The following is a 16,285-nucleotide window of genomic DNA, read 5'->3' as shown; positions in this document are numbered from 1 at the left end:
AGCTGCATAGCAACCAGATCTTTTTCTTTTCTCACGGCACTCTATGAAAGATTCGAATAGACTTTCCTATACACATGTAAATAATACTCATCACCTCTAAGGGGTGATTTTTGCAAAATCTAATTGAACAAAATAATTTAAAAATTTTTTACGATTTAAAAAAAACAATACATTAATAAATAAATGCTCTTACTTAATAACAACATTTAACAATCACGCCAATGCGTGAATTAGATGCGTGGGTGGGTGAGTTGGGGTGTAAAATTAAAAAAAACCACATAGTAGCCATCTCTAATTAATTTGCTAAATTTTGCTACAAATTTCTTAAAAATCGGTCAATAAATTTGTAAATTCGTGAGTGGGTGCGTTGGTGGGTGCGTATTTAGACATAATTTAAAAAAAACACATACACTAACCATCTTTGAAAAATTTTTGTGAATGCGTGTGTGGATGCGTGGGTGGATGCGTTCACATATAATATTTATCCACGAATAATTTTCGAAATTGTGGTACCAATTTGGTGAAAATCGGTTAACAAATTTATGAGTGCGTGGGTGGGTGTGTGGGTGGTTGCGTGTGTCTGCAAAACTTAAAAAATTAAAAATTTGAAAATTTTAATACCAATTTCGAATCGTTCACCAATTTCATGAAAATCAGTGAACAAATGTATTAGTACGTGGGTGGGTGCGTGGGTGGTTGCGAGGGTTTGTTAAAAAAAATCAAAAATAATAGCCATCCCCGAAAAATTTGATAAATTTTGTTAACAATTTCATGCAAATAGATGAAAAAATATATGATTGCGTAGGTTGGTGCGTGGGTGGTTGCGTTGGTGGGCAAAACTTTAAAATAACCATAATGGTCATCCCTTAAAAATATCGAAAATTTTACTACCAATTTCGAAAACATCGGTTAATAAATATGTGATTGCTTGGGTGGGTGCGTGGGTGAAGGTGTAAAACCAAAAAAATCACATATAGTAGCCATCCCCGAATAATTAACGAAATTTTGGAACCAATTTATTGAAAATCGGTTAACAAATGTATGAGTGCGTAGGTGGGTGCGTGGGTGGTTGCGAGGGTGGGTTAAAAAAATCACATATATAGTAGCCATCACCGAAAAATTTGCTGAATTTTTTTAAGAAATTTATTGAAAATCGGTGAACAAATCTATAAGTGCGTTGGTTGGTTATTTGGGTGGTTGCGTGGGTGGGCAAAACCCACGCAACCACCCACATACAATGTTTTGGAACACCCTAAACACATTGGCGTAAATGGCGTAAAAATCTGTAAAAAAATTATTTTCAGGAAAACATACCCTCCTCTATGAGAAAAAAAAAATTTTTTTTAAAATTAAAATAAACCCCACAGCAGCCACCCCCGAAAAATTTGCAACATTTTGGTACCTGTTTCACAAAAATCGGTCCACAAATGTGGAAGGAGTTCGCGTACATACAGACAGACAGACAGACGGACGGCACTTATATATATAGATAAATGGATGACTTTTTTGTCCGATACGTTGATTCGGAGACATTAGATGTTCGCTCGCAATTAGTCAAATTAATCGATATTGATGCCAAAGATTCAAGCGCAGAAAAGTTGTTTCAGGCATTTAAATGTGAAATGTGGAAACTGCAGATACCATTTCCAAATATTGTTGCCTTATCGTGCGATAACGCATCTGTTATGATAGGGAAATATTTATTGTTCAAAAAAAAGTTGGAAGAACTATGTCCACGTTTACTAACTTTAACATGCCCTTGCCACTCCGCTGCATTAGCAGCGCATACTGCATGTAATAAAATACCTGCGTATTGCAATGAATTTATAAAAAAAATTTCTAATTATTTGAACAGCAGCCCAAAACGTACAGCAATTTTCAGAGAATTTTGTGAATGTTTCCAAAAAACAAATCGCAAAATATTAAAATTATGTGATACACGCTGGCTGTCTCATTATTTATGTGTCGAACGACTTCTTGAATCTTGGGATACAATTAAATATTTTCTTACCGAAATGGTTGTAAGGGAAAAAAAAAATTCTGGAGAATATCTACTGTCTATGATGAACAACGTAGAAAAAAAGGTTATTTTCTTTTTTTAAAATATACTTTAAATTTCTTTAATGCATTTAATGCATTTTTTCAAGCATTAGAAACCAGAATTCATTTATTACAACCAAAATCCAAAAAATTTTTTTTCCAAATCTGCAAAAATTTTTTAAAAGAAGAGCATTTACAACCATTTTCTGAAAATATTGCATTCTCTCTAAAGGAGAATCAAAAAGATCTTAATGAAGTTACTTTGGGTTCAGAATGTGAGGAATATCTTAACGAATTACTACTGGAAGGTCACGTAGACATTGTTAAAATTATTCGAGAAAATTGTTTAACATTTTATGTGACTGCTGCAGAAGAAATTCGTAAAAGATTACCAATAAATGACACATTTTTATCACAATTAATAGTTTTTCAACCATTTGTAAGCTTATTTTATAATAGAGAAACATCATTCAATAACGTTTCTTTCGTCATTAAAACTATTAGCGGTTTTGATGAAGATGCTTTAAAAAAAGAATGGATTGCATTAGCATTAGATTTTACAATGGAAGAAAAACAAAGCCTCACTAAATTAAATTTTGATAATGCTTGGAAAGAAATTTTACAACGTCGAGACACCAATAATAATGCTAAATATCCTAATTTAAAAAATGTTATAAATACTATTAGATCGCTTCCAAATTCTAATGCCGATCCGGAGAGAATGTTTTCTCTTTTAAATAATGTAAAAACAAAAAAACGTAATAAATTTTCGTCGGCTTCTGTTAATGCTATTTGTGTATTTAAATCTGCATTAAAGACGAGGGGAGAAACAGCTATAAACATGCAAGTTAATGAAAAACATTTGTTTCTTATGTCGGCGGACAAATTATATGCTACTACTGTAAAAAAAATAAAAAAATATTTTAAAGCTACATGCTGCAGACGCTGATGTTGCCGACATACCTGGTCCCTCGTCTTATTAATAATACATTTTATTTAAAAGACGTCATGCTTATAAGCATGTAAGAAAATTGTGTATATAAATATATAATAAATATATATATATAAATAAATATATACGTATACAATTATATGCATTGTCTACGCAGGCTAGACCGAACCCTTCGCGTTCTCCATATGACGGTCAGTCCTCTGTATGACGGCCAGGCATGAAAAACGCGGACGTCGTAAATTTCCCTTAGTAGTTGGCGTTCTCTCTTTTCTTTTTTTTTTGATACGAGTTCATATGTTAAAAGACAATAGAACAAAATGTAGCTACAACGACAAATCTGGAAATAATAAAAGTCAAAAAAAGGTCTTAAAATATAGATCCTCCGATTCTACATATATTAATTTTATTAATATTATTTTATAATATTAAATATATTTTTTATATTTTATATTTTCCTTTTGCATATTGGGTCGCATCGCCTACTCGCTATCGCCAGTATTCCGAATTCGCTCTATTCTATCAAAAGAAAATAAAGGACAAAAGATATACCTGTCCTCTTCTACATATGTTCGAAGGACAAGGATTCTCATCTTTTCGGTGCGCTCTGCGCTGCCGACCTACCCCCTCCACTGCAAGATGGCTGTCGCGAAGTGGCTGTCGCGCGTGAAATCTTGCATCACTGCGAAGGACTTGATCTATGTGCGAAACGAATCTTTCAAATTAAATTATCGCTTTTGTGAGTTTTCCTTTGAATCTTTTGATACCAAGCAGACAACAGCGTACAAACTTCTTCATTTGCTATACATAAATTAAGGATGCGTCGCATAGGGTCAGCGGTAAAAAAGTATCGATTACAAATATTTAAAGACGAGCCAAAAATTCATCGATTATACATTTTAATAGTACATTGATTACAGAATCATTTGGTACCAAACAGACACCAGCGTACAAATTTTTTAACTTGCTATACATAAAATAAGGTTGCGTCGCATAGGGTCAGCGGTAAAAAAGTATGGATTTCTAATATTTTAAGACGAGCCAAAAATTCATCGATTATACATTTTAATAGTACATTGATTACAGAACCATTTGGTACCAAACAGACACCATCGTACAAATTTTTTAACTTGATATACATAAAATAAAGTTGCGTCGAATGAGGTCAGCGGTAAAAAAGTATCGATTTCTAATATTTTAAGACGAGCCAAAAATTCATCGATTATACATTTTAATAGTACATTGATTACAGAATCATTTGGTACCAAATAGACACCAGCGTACAAATTTTTTAACTTGATATACATAAAATAAGGTTGCGTCGCATAGGGTCAGCGGTAAAAAAGTATGGAATTCTAATATTTTAAGACGAGCCAAAAATTCATCGATTATACATTTTAATAGTACATTGATTACAGAACCATTTGGTACCAAACAGACACCAGCGTACAAATTTTTTAACTTGATATACATAAAATAAAGTTGCGTCGAATGAGGTCAGCGGTAAAAAAGTATCGATTTCTAATATTTTAAGACGAGCCAAAAATTCATCGATTATACATTTTAATAGTACATTGATTACAGAATCATTTGGTACCAAACAGACACCAGCGTACAAATTTTTTAACTTGATATACATAAAATAAGGTTGCGTCGCATAGGGTCAGCGGTAAAAAAGTATGGAATTCTAATATTTTAAGACGAGCCAAAAATTCATCGATTATACATTTTAATAGTACATTGATTACAGAACCATTTGGTACCAAACAGACACCAGCGTACAAATTTTTTAACTTGATATACATAACATAAGGTTGCGTCGCATGGGGTCAGCGGTAAAAAAGTATCGATTTCTAATATTTAAAGACGAGCCAAAAATTCATCCATTATACATTTTAATAGTACATTGATTACAGAATCTTTTGGTACCAAGCAGACAACATCGTACAAACTTTTTCATTTGCTATACATAAATTAAGGATGCGTCGCATAGGGTCAGCGGTAAAAAAGTATCGATTACAAATATTTAAAGACGAGCCAAAAATTCATCGATTATACATTTTAATAGTACATTGATTACAGAATCATTTGGTACCAAACAGACACCAGCGTACAAATTTTTTAACTTGCTATACATAAAATAAGGTTGCGTCGCATAGGGTCAGCGGTAAAAAAGTATGGATTTCTAATATTTTAAGACGAGCCAAAAATTCATCGATTATACATTTCAATAGTACATTGATTACAGAACCATTTGGTACCAAACAGACACCATCGTACAAATTTTTTAACTTGATATACATAAAATAAAGTTGCGTCGAATGAGGTCAGCGGTAAAAAAGTATCGATTTCTAATATTTTAAGACGAGCCAAAAATTCATCGATTATACATTTTAATAGTACATTGATTACAGAATCATTTGGTACCAGCGTACAAATTTTTTAACTTGATATACATAAAATAAGGTTGCGTCGCATAGGATCAGCGGTAAAAAGTATCGATTTCCAATATTTTAAGACGAGCCAAAAATTCATCGATTATACATTTTAATAGTACATTGATTACAGAACCATTTGGTACCAAACAGACACCAGCGTACAAATTTTTTAACTTGATATACATAAAATAAGGTTGCGTCGCATGGGGTCAGCGGTAAAAAAGTATCGATTTCTAATATTTAAAGACGAGCCAAAAATTCATCCATTATACATTTTAATAGTACATTGATTATAGAATCTTTTGGTACCAAGCAGACAACAGCGTACAAATTTTTTAACTTGATATACATAAAATAAGGTTGCGTCGCATAGGGTCAGCGGTAAAAAAGTATGGAATTCTAATATTTTAAGACGAGCCAAAAATTCATCGATTATACATTTTAATAGTACATTGATTACAGAACCATTTGGTACCAAACAGACACCAGCGTACAAATTTTTTAACTTGATATACATAAAATAAGGTTGCGTCGCATGGGGTCAGCGGTAAAAAAGTATCGATTTCTAATATTTAAAGACGAGCCAAAAATTCATCCATTATACATTTTAATAGTACATTGATTACAGAATCTTTTGGTACCAAGCAGACAACAGCGTACAAACTTTTTCATTTGCTATACATAAATTAAGGATGCGTCGCATAGGGTCAGCGGTAAAAAAGTATCGATTTCTAATATTTTAAGACGAGCCAAAAATTCATCGATTATACATTTTAATAGTACATTGATTACAGAACCATTTGGTACCATGCAGACACCAGCGCACAAATTTTTTAACTTGATATACATAAAATAAGGTTGCGTCGCATAGGATCAGCGGTAAAAAGTATCGATTTCCAATATTTTAAGACGAATCAAAAATTCATCGATTATACATTTTAATAGTACATTGATTACAGAATCATTTGGTACCAAACAGACACCAGCGTACAAATTTTTTAACTTGATATACATAAAATAAGGTTGCGTCGCATAGGGTCAGCGGTAAAAAAGTATGGAATTCTAATATTTTAAGACGAGCCAAAAATTCATCGATTATACATTTTAATAGTACATTGATTACAGAACCATTTGGTACCAAACAGACACCAGCGTACAAATTTTTTAACTTGATATACATAAAATAAAGTTGCGTCGAATGGGGTCAGCGGTAAAAAAGTATCGATTTCTAATATTTTAAGACGAGCCAAAAATTCATCGATTATACATTTTAATAGTACATTGATTACAGAATCATTTGGTACCAAACAGACACCAGCGTACAAATTTTTTAACTTGATATACATAAAATAAGGTTGCGTCGCATAGGGTCAGCGATAAAAAAGTATGGAATTCTAATATTTTAAGACGAGCCAAAAATTCATCGATTATACATTTTAATAGTACATTGATTACAGAACCATTTGGTACCAAACAGACACCTGCTTACAAATTTTTTAACTTGATATACATAAAATAAGGTTGCGTCGAATGGGGTCAGCGGTAAAAAAGTATCGATTTCTAATATTTAAAGACGAGCCAAAAATTCATCCATTATACATTTTAATAGTACATTGATTACAGAATCTTTTGATACCATGCAGACACCAGCGTACAAATTTTTTAACTTGATATACATAAAATAAGGTTGCGTCGCAAAGGATCAGCGGTAAAAAGTATCGATTTCCAATATTTCAAGACGAGCCAAAAATTCATCGATTATACATTTTAATAGTACATTGATTACAGAATCTTTTGATAGCATGCAGACACCAGCGTACAAATTTTTTAACTTGATATACATAAAATAAAGTTGCGTCGAATGGAGTCAGCGGTAAAAAAGTATCGATTTCTAATATTTTAAGACGAGCCAAAAATTCATCGATTATACATTTTAATAGTACATTGTTTACACAATCATTTGGTACCAAACAGACACCAGCGTACAAATTATTTAACTTGATATACATAAAATAAGGTTGCGTCGCATAGGGTCAGCGGTAAAAAAGTATGGATTTCTAATATTTTAAGACGAGCCAAAAATTCATCGATTATACATTTTAATAGTACATTGATTACAGAACCATTTGGTACCAAACAGACACCAGCGTACAAATTTTTTAACTTGATATACATAAAATAAGGTTGCGTCGCATAGGGTCAGCGGTAAAAAAGTATGGAATTCTAATATTTTAAGACGAGCCAAAAATTCATCGATTATACATTTTAATAGTACATTGATTACAGAACCATTTGGTACCAAACAGACACCTGCGTACAAATTTTTTAACTTGATATACATAAAATAAGGTTGCGTCGCATGAGGTCAGCGGTAAAAAAGTATCGATTTCTAATATTTAAAGACGAGCCAAAAATTCATCCATTATACATTTTAATAGTACATTGATTACAGAATCTTTTGGTACCAAGCAGACAACAGCATACAAACTTTTTCATTTGCTATACATAAATTAAGGATGCATCGCATAGGGTCAGCGGTAAAAAAGTATCGATTTCTAATATTTTAAGACGAGCCAAAAATTCATCGATTATACATTTTAATAGTACATTGATTACAGAACCATTTGGTACCAAACAGACACCAGCGTACAAATTTTTTAACTTGATATACATAAAATAAGGTTGCGTCGCATGGGGTCAGCGGTAAAAAAGTATCGATTTCTAATATTTAAAGACAAGCCAAAAATTCATCCATTATACATTTTAATAGTACATTGATTACACAATCATTTGGTACCAAACAGATACCAGCGTACAAATTTTTTAACTTGATATACATAAAATAAGGTTGCGTCGCATGGGGTCAGCGGTAAAAAAGTATCGATTTCTAATATTTAAAGACGAGCCAAAAATTCATCCATTATACATTTTAATAGTACATTGATTACAGAATCTTTTGGTACCAAGCAGACAACATCGTACAAACTTTTTCATTTGCTATACATAAATTAAGGATGCATCGCATAGGGTCAGCGGTAAAAAAGTATCGATTACAAATATTTAAAGACGAGCCAAAAATTCATCGATTATACATTTTAATAGTACATTGATTACAGAATCATTTGGTACCAAACAGACACCAGCGTACAAATTTTTTAACTTGCTATACATAAAATAAGGTTGCGTCGCATAGGGTCAGCGGTAAAAAAGTATGGATTTCTAATATTTTAAGACGAGCCAAAAATTCATCGATTATACATTTTAATAGTACATTGATTACAGAACCATTTGGTACCAAACAGACACCATCGTACAAATTTTTTAACTTGATATACATAAAATAAAGTTGCGTCGAATGAGGTCAGCGGTAAAAAAGTATCGATTTCTAATATTTTAAGACGAGCCAAAAATTCATCGATTATACATTTTAATAGTACATTGATTACAGAATCATTTGGTACCAAATAGACACCAGCGTACAAATTTTTTAACTTGATATACATAAAATAAGGTTGCGTCGCATAGGATCAGCGGTAAAAAGTATCGATTTCCAATATTTTAAGACGAGCCAAAAATTCATCGATTATACATTTTAATAGTACATTGATTACAGAACCATTTGGTACCAAACAGACACCAGCGTACAAATTTTTTAACTTGATATACATAAAATAAAGTTGCGTCGAATGGGGTCAGCGGTAAAAAAGTATCGATTTCTAATATTTTAAGACGAGCCAAAAATTCATCGATTATACATTCTAATAGTACATTGATTACAGAATCATTTGGTACCAAACAGACACCAGCGTACAAATTTTTTAACTTGATATACATAAAATAAGGTTGCGTCGCATAGGGTCAGCGGTAAAAAAGTATGGATTTCTAATATTTTAAGACGAGCCAAAAGTTCATCGATTATACATTTTAATAGTACATTGATTACAGAATCATTTGGTACCAAACAGACACCAGCGTACAAATTTTTTAACTTGATATACATAAAATAAGGTTGCGTCGCATAGGGTCAGCGGTAAAAAAGTATGGAATTCTAATATTTTAAGACGAGCCAAAAATTCATCGATTATACATTTTAATAGTACATTGATTACAGAACCATTTGGTACCAAACAGACACCAGCGTACAAATTTTTTAACTTGATATACATAAAATAAGGTTGCGTCGCATGGGGTCAGCGGTAAAAAAGTATCGATTTCTAATATTTAAAGACGAGCCAAAAATTCATCCATTATACATTTTAATAGTACATTGATTACAGAACCATTTGGTACCAAACAGACACCAGCGTACAAATTTTTTAACTTGATATACATAAAATAAGGTTGCGTCGCATGGGGTCAGCGGTAAAAAAGTATCGATTTCTAATATTTAAAGACGAGCCAAAAATTCATCCATTATACATTTTAATAGTACATTGATTACAGAATCTTTTGGTACCAAGCAGACAACAGCGTACAAACTTTTTCATTTGCTATACATAAATTAAGGATGCGTCGCATAGGGTCAGCGGTAAAAAAGTATCGATTTCTAATATTTTAAGACGAGCCAAAAATTCATCGATTATACATTTTAATAGTACATTGATTACAGAACCATTTGGTACCATGCAGACACCAGCGTACAAATTTTTTAACTTGATATACATAAAATAAGGTTGCGTCGCATAGGATCAGCGGTAAAAAGTATCGATTTCCAATATTTTAAGACGAGCCAAAAATTCATCGATTATACATTTTAATAGTACATTGATTACAGAACCATTTGGTACCAAACAGACACCAGCGTACAAATTTTTTAACTTGATATACATAAAATAAGGTTGCGTCGCATGGGGTCAGCGGTAAAAAAGTATCGATTTCTAATATTTAAAGACGAGCCAAAAATTCATCCATTATACATTTTAATAGTACATTGATTACAGAATCTTTTGGTACCAAGCAGACAACAGCGTACAAACTTTTTCATTTGCTATACATAAATTAAGGATGCGTCGCATAGGGTCAGCGGTAAAAAAGTATCGATTTCTAATATTTTAAGACGAGCCAAAAATTCATCGATTATACATTTTAATAGTACATTGATTACAGAATCTTTTGATACCATGCAGACACCAGCGTACAAATTTTTTAACTTGATATACATAAAATAAAGTTGCGTCGAATGAGGTCAGCGGTAAAAAAGTATCGATTTCTAATATTTTAAGACGAGCCAAAAATTCATCCATTATACATTTTAATAGTACATTGATTACAGAATCTTTTGGTACCAAGCAGACAACAGCATACAAACTTTTTCATTTGCTATACATAAATTAAGGATGCGTCGCATAGGGTCAGCAGTAAAAAAGTATCGATTTCTAATATTTTAAGACGAGCCAAAAATTCATCGATTATACATTTTAATAGTACATTGATTACAGAATCTTTTGATAGCATGCAGATACCAGCGTACAAATTTTTTAACTTGATATACATAAAATAAAGTTGCGTCGAATGGTGTCAGCGGTAAAAAAGTATCGATTTCTAATATTTTAAGACGAGCCAAAAATTCATCGATTATACATTTTAATAGTACATTGTTTACACAATCATTTGGTACCAAACAGACACCAGCGTACAAATTTTTTAACTTGATATACATAAAATAAGGTTGCGTCGCATAGGATCAGCGGTAAAAAGTATCGATTTCCAATATTTTAAGACGAGCCAAAAATTCATCGATTATACATTTTAATAGTACATTGATTACAGAATCTTTTGATACCATGCAGACACCAGCGTACAAATTTTTTAACTTGATATACATAAAATAAAGTTGCGTCGAATGGGGTCAGCGGTAAAAAAGTATCGATTACAAATATTTAAAGACGAGCCAAAAATTCATCGATTATACATTTTAATAGTACATTGATTACAGAATCATTTGGTACCAAACAGACACCAGCGTACAAATTTTTTAACTTGCTATACATAAAATAAGGTTGCGTCGCATAGGGTCAGCGGTAAAAAAGTATGGATTTCTAATATTTTAAGACGAGCCAAAAATTCATCGATTATACATTTTAATAGTACATTGATTACAGAACCATTTGGTACCAAACAGACACCATCGTACAAATTTTTTAACTTGATATACATAAAATAAAGTTGCGTCGAATGAGGTCAGCGGTAAAAAAGTATCGATTTCTAATATTTTAAGACGAGCCAAAAATTCATCGATTATACATTTTAATAGTACATTGATTACAGAATCATTTGGTACCAAATAGACACCAGCGTACAAATTTTTTAACTTGATATACATAAAATAAGGTTGCGTCGCATAGGGTCAGCGGTAAAAAAGTATGGAATTCTAATATTTTAAGACGAGCCAAAAATTCATCGATTATACATTTTAATAGTACATTGATTACAGAACCATTTGGTACCAAACAGACTCCAGCGTACAAATTTTTTAACTTGATATACATAAAATAAAGTTGCGTCGAATGAGGTCAGCGGTAAAAAAGTATCGATTTCTAATATTTTAAGACGAGCCAAAAATTCATCGATTATACATTTTAATAGTACATTGATTACAGAATCATTTGGTACCAAACAGACACCAGCGTACAAATTTTTTAACTTGATATACATAAAATAAGGTTGCGTCGCATAGGGTCAGCGGTAAAAAAGTATGGAATTCTAATATTTTAAGACGAGCCAAAAATTCATCGATTATACATTTTAATAGTACATTGATTACAGAACCATTTGGTACCAAACAGACACCAGCGTACAAATTTTTTAACTTGATATACATAAAATAAGGTTGCGTCGCATGGGGTCAGCGGTAAAAAAGTATCGATTTCTAATATTTAAAGACGAGCCAAAAATTCATCCATTATACATTTTAATAGTACATTGATTACAGAATCTTTTGGTACCAAGCAGACAACAGCGTACAAACTTTTTCATTTGCTATACATAAATTAAGGATGCGTCGCATAGGGTCAGCGGTAAAAAAGTATCGATTTCTAATATTTTAAGACGAGCCAAAAATTCATCGATTATACATTTTAATAGTACATTGATTACAGAACCATTTGGTACCATGCAGACACCAGCGTACAAATTTTTTAACTTGATATACATAAAATAAGGTTGCGTCGCATAGGATCAGCGGTAAAAAGTATCGATTTCCAATATTTTAAGACGAATCAAAAATTCATCGATTATACATTTTAATAGTACATTGATTACAGAATCTTTTGATACCATGCAGACACCAGCGTACAAATTTTTTAACTTGATATACATAAAATAAAGTTGCGTCGAATGGGGTCAGCGGTAAAAAAGTATCGATTTCTAATATTTTAAGACGAGCCAAAAATTCATCGATTATACATTTTAATAGTACATTGATTACAGAATCATTTGGTACCAAACAGACACCAGCGTACAAATTTTTTAACTTGATATACATAAAATAAGGTTGCGTCGCATAGGGTCAGCGGTAAAAAAGTATGGAATTCTAATATTTTAAGACGAGCCAAAAATTCATCGATTATACATTTTAATAGTACATTGATTACAGAACCATTTGGTACCAAACAGACACCAGCGTACAAATTTTTTAACTTGATATACATAAAATAAAGTTGCGTCGAATGGGGTCAGCGGTAAAAAAGTATCGATTTCTAATATTTTAAGACGAGCCAAAAATTCATCGATTATACATTTTAATAGTACATTGATTACAGAATCATTTGGTACCAAACAGACACCAGCGTACAAATTTTTTAACTTGATATACATAAAATAAGGTTGCGTCGCATAGGGTCAGCGATAAAAAAGTATGGAATTCTAATATTTTAAGACGAGCCAAAAATTCATCGATTATACATTTTAATAGTACATTGATTACAGAACCATTTGGTACCAAACAGACACCTGCTTACAAATTTTTTAACTTGATATACATAAAATAAGGTTGCGTCGAATGGGGTCAGCGGTAAAAAAGTATCGATTTCTAATATTTAAAGACGAGCCAAAAATTCATCCATTATACATTTTAATAGTACATTGATTACAGAATCTTTTGATACCATGCAGACACCAGCGTACAAATTTTTTAACTTGATATACATAAAATAAGGTTGCGTCGCATAGGGTCAGCGGTAAAAAAGTATGGAATTCTAATATTTTAAGACGAGCCAAAAATTCATCGATTATACATTTTAATAGTACATTGATTACAGAACCATTTGGTACCAAACAGACACCAGCGTACAAATTTTTTAACTTGATATACATAAAATAAGGTTGCGTCGCATGGGGTCAGCGGTAAAAAAGTATCGATTTCTAATATTTAAAGACGAGCCAAAAATTCATCCATTATACATTTTAATAGTACATTGATTACAGAACCATTTGGTACCAAACAGACACCAGCGTACAAATTTTTTAACTTGATATACATAAAATAAGGTTACGTCGCATGGGGTCAGCGGTAAAAAAGTATCGATTTCTAATATTTAAAGACGAGCCAAAAATTCATCCATTATACATTTTAATAGTACATTGATTACAGAATCTTTTGGTACCAAGCAGACAACAGCGTACAAACTTTTTCATTTGCTATACATAAATTAAGGATGCGTCGCATAGGGTCAGCGGTAAAAAAGTATCGATTTCTAATATTTTAAGACGAGCCAAAAATTCATCGATTATACATTTTAATAGTACATTGATTACAGAACCATTTGGTACCATGCAGACACCAGCGTACAAATTTTTTAACTTGATATACATAAAATAAGGTTGCGTCGCATAGGATCAGCGGTAAAAAGTATCGATTTCCAATATTTTAAGACGAGCCAAAAATTCATCGATTATACATTTTAATAGTACATTGATTACAGAACCATTTGGTACCAAACAGACACCAGCGTACAAATTTTTTAACTTGATATACATAAAATAAGGTTGCGTCGCATGGGGTCAGCGGTAAAAAAGTATCGATTTCTAATATTTAAAGACGAGCCAAAAATTCATCCATTATACATTTTAATAGTACATTGATTACAGAATCTTTTGGTACCAAGCAGACAACAGCGTACAAACTTTTTCATTTGCTATACATAAATTAAGGATGCGTCGCATAGGGTCAGCGGTAAAAAAGTATCGATTTCTAATATTTTAAGACGAGCCAAAAATTCATCGATTATACATTTTAATAGTACATTGATTACAGAATCTTTTGATACCATGCAGACACCAGCGTACAAATTTTTTAACTTGATATACATAAAATAAAGTTGCGTCGAATGAGGTCAGCGGTAAAAAAGTATCGATTTCTAATATTTTAAGACGAGCCAAAAATTCATCGATTATACATTTTAATAGTACATTGATTACAGAACCATTTGGTACCAAACAGACACCAGCGTACAAATTTTTTAACTTGATATACATAAAATAAGGTTGCGTCGCATGGGGTCAGCGGTAAAAAAGTATCGATTTCTAATATTTAAAGACGAGCCAAAAATTCATCCATTATACATTTTAATAGTACATTGATTACAGAACCATTTGGTACCAAACAGACACCAGCGTACAAATTTTTTAACTTGATATACATAAAATAAGGTTGCGTCGCATGGGGTCAGCGGTAAAAAAGTATCGATTTCTAATATTTAAAGACGAGCCAAAAATTCATCCATTATACATTTTAATAGTACATTGATTACAGAATCTTTTGGTACCAAGCAGACAACAGCGTACAAACTTTTTCATTTGCTATACATAAATTAAGGATGCGTCGCATAGGGTCAGCGGTAAAAAAGTATCGATTTCTAATATTTTAAGACGAGCCAAAAATTCATCGATTATACATTTTAATAGTACATTGATTACAGAATCTTTTGATACCATGCAGACACCAGCGTACAAATTTTTTAACTTGATATACATAAAATAAAGTTGCGTCGAATGGGGTCAGCGGTAAAAAAGTATCGATTACAAATATTTAAAGACGAGCCAAAAATTCATCGATTATACATTTTAATAGTACATTGATTACAGAATCATTTGGTACCAAACAGACACCAGCGTACAAATTTTTTAACTTGCTATACATAAAATAAGGTTGCGTCGCATAGGGTCAGCGGTAAAAAAGTATGGATTTCTAATATTTTAAGACGAGCCAAAAATTCATCGATTATACATTTTAATAGTACATTGATTACAGAACCATTTGGTACCAAACAGACACCATCGTACAAATTTTTTAACTTGATATACATAAAATAAAGTTGCGTCGAATGAGGTCAGCGGTAAAAAAGTATCGATTTCTAATATTTTAAGACGAGCCAAAAATTCATCGATTATACATTTTAATAGTACATTGATTACAGAATCATTTGGTACCAAATAGACACCAGCGTACAAATTTTTTAACTTGATATACATAAAATAAGGTTGCGTCGCATAGGGTCAGCGGTAAAAAAGTATGGAATTCTAATATTTTAAGACGAGCCAAAAATTCATCGATTATACATTTTAATAGTACATTGATTACAGAACCATTTGGTACCAAACAGACTCCAGCGTACAAATTTTTTAACTTGATATACATAAAATAAAGTTGCGTCGAATGAGGTCAGCGGTAAAAAAGTATCGATTTCTAATATTTTAAGACGAGCCAAAAATTCATCGATTATACATTTTAATAGTACATTGATTACAGAATCATTTGGTACCAAACAGACACCAGCGTACAAATTTTTTAACTTGATATACATAAAATAAGGTTGCGTCGCATAGGGTCAGCGGTAAAAAAGTATGGAATTCTAATATT

Source organism: Prenolepis imparis, unplaced genomic scaffold, assembly GCF_030444845.1.
Source record: "Prenolepis imparis isolate NDT839.2.m4 unplaced genomic scaffold, iyPreImpa1.0 SCAF_19, whole genome shotgun sequence".
Taxonomy (NCBI): Eukaryota; Metazoa; Arthropoda; class Insecta; order Hymenoptera; family Formicidae; genus Prenolepis; species Prenolepis imparis.
The sequence above is the reverse complement of the archived record's forward strand: the minus strand, read 5'-3'. Positions refer to the sequence as shown.